This window comes from Cystoisospora suis (assembly GCF_002600585.1).
Source record: "Cystoisospora suis strain Wien I chromosome Unknown contig_3686, whole genome shotgun sequence".
Classification (NCBI taxonomy): domain Eukaryota; phylum Apicomplexa; class Conoidasida; order Eucoccidiorida; family Sarcocystidae; genus Cystoisospora; species Cystoisospora suis.
The window spans coordinates 1-2,457 of NW_027156481.1; positions in this window are offsets into that span (position 1 = coordinate 1).

Genomic DNA, 2,457 nt, shown 5'->3' on the forward strand with positions numbered 1-2,457 from the left:
ACAAAACGACGGGTGACTGGCCGGCTTTGTTGAGGGGCATGCGAATAGTCATGTTATCAGGTCGAGCCAACTCTAGCTTTACCCTCGTGCGCATACTCGGGTAGGTTCGCAGGTCCATAGCTGGTGTTCAGCCGTGTTTGTCCCTCCTGGGTGTTGAGGGGGTCTTGAGCGGCGCCTTGCCGGTGCGTGCGACTCCGCTCTGCACCAGAGCGCTGCACATGACTGTCAGCGGACCACAGTCTGACTGCAGGGCGTGCGTCCGCAAATCCAGACGGCGCACTGTCACCGCGGACCCCAAGCGAGCTCGTAGGAGCGGCACACGGCCACTTCACCAGAGGGAGTTGACGCTGTAAATGCGTATGCAAACGAGTTCACTGCGGTGTGTGAAGGCACGTCTGCGAGCAGTGTAGTAGCGAGTCGCGCTCGTTGGCCGGCTGAGCTGACTCCCTGACCTGCTCAGGATATAGGGCCTCTACGGCTGACAGTCCTGGTGCTATGCCAGCGGAACCAGGAGGTCCGTGGCGGTGATAGCTTCGTGTGTGACTGGGCAAGTCCCGTTGATTCCGCCTGGTTTTCCGTTGCGAGTGACCCACGGCAAAATGCTCGAGAGGATTTCAGCACTGTGACTGGCAGCGCGAGGCGCCCTCGTGCGCTGCGGGCGTGCATGACGGCGCGCTAAACGGGTGTACACGTCAGCGCGTCGGACAGGTAGCTAGCTGTTTCCTTCCCCAAGTTTGATCGTTCGTTAGTCCAAGAACCCATGTGACACCCGGTCACCTGGTGCTATTTCCTACCATCAGTTTTGTTTATTCTCCATCCGTCCGTCCCCGTAAACAGTCCTGCAGACCGGTCCCTTCAACTCAGTCCCTGATTCTGTCGCCATGGCTTCCAACTTTGTTAAGGGTGTTGCGCTTCTGGGTGCCTCAATTGTCGCTTCAGCGTGGCTGGGTGGCGCGAATGGAGCTGAGCTGGCTCAACCGCTTCCGTTGGATTCTAACACAGTTAGGCCCCGGCCATTAGGAAATGCGCCGGCTCCGACCGACAGAAGATCCGACCGCCAGGAGGGAACAACCGAGCAGCACACGGTCTACCACGAGATAGCATTCCCAAAAGCAGAGGTTCATGAAGAGGTTCGCGCTCCTAGTATCACCATGTCCGGAGGATTTGGCTCTCGAGCCCGCCCCGCAGTTATCGCCCAACCCGCGGTGATTGAGGCAAAGCCGGCGGGCAAGCCGACACTTCTTCCAGGACAAGCTCCCTCCGTGGAGGAGACTCATGCGGTCCATACTGTCCGTCAGGAGAGCAGACCTGTTGTTCACTCCGAAGCTATCCGTCAAGAAAGCACACCTGTTTCCGACACCCAGATTCACGAAGTTGAGGCGCCCAGCCTCAGCATGCCAGGTGGTTTCGGTTCCCGGAGGAAACCCGCCATCATTGCACAGCCTGCAGTGATAGAGGCAAGGCCAGCAGGCAAACCGACGCTTATTCCTGGGGAAGGTGTCGAGGAGGAAACTCACTTGCAACCCGTCCACGAAGAGAGAACAGTTGTCCAAGAGACAAGAGAACCAGAACACCGTGATCGTCTTGACGCTGTCCGCGAAGTTCACTCTGCTGAGACAGTTGGAGAGGTGGCTGCCCCAACATCGGGCCTCACGATCCCTGGTGGCTTCGGTTCCAATAGGAAGCCTGCGATTATTGCCCAGCCCGCTATCATTGAAGCAAAGCCAGCAGGCAAGCCGGAGCTCATTGCCCAGAATAACCTTCGCGGTCGCTCTCGTGAAGAACAGGACCATGAGCGTCATCAACTCGTATTTCAAGAAACAATCAACTAGGTAAACCTGGTGACAGAAGGTCGTCAGGTGCTTGCTACTGTGGACCGCATCTCATCCGACTACGGGGACAGGCATACGGAGGTTTGAAGTTTTTCTCGTCATTTGTGTTACCCGCTGCTCAGTGCTGAACGATTCTAAAGTGCTTCGTTTTTGCCATTGTGCGGTGAACCCTTTGTCTGCGTGAATGGAGACATTCTTTCACTTCTTACCGAGTAATTCAAGACTTGATGTGCTGCGATGTACTTCCTTCGATTTCTGGCTCTAGAAGGGCGTCCACTCACCCCCAGACGGGAGCTGTTGAACTCTGCAGTTGATTCTTTCCACGTCTCGTTACTCGTTACTGAAAGTACGTAGCAGATCTCAAGTCTCGTCACAAGTTTATCGTTGCCGGTACTCTCCAGAACACTTCAGTCTCAGTCAAGGTGGGAGACCTGTTGTTCACTTATCAGGTTTCTCGGTGCACCGTTTTCAGGACACTAACCGCTAGGTGTGGTAGTGCAGAATTCTGTCACCTTCCCTTTTTCCCTGCCCTGTCTCGCCCTGTAGACTACAGTGCAAGATTTTCCGAGAGAGCCTCGTCCGGTCACCCACTATAGATACACTCCGGCTGCTTGCAAGGTGCGTT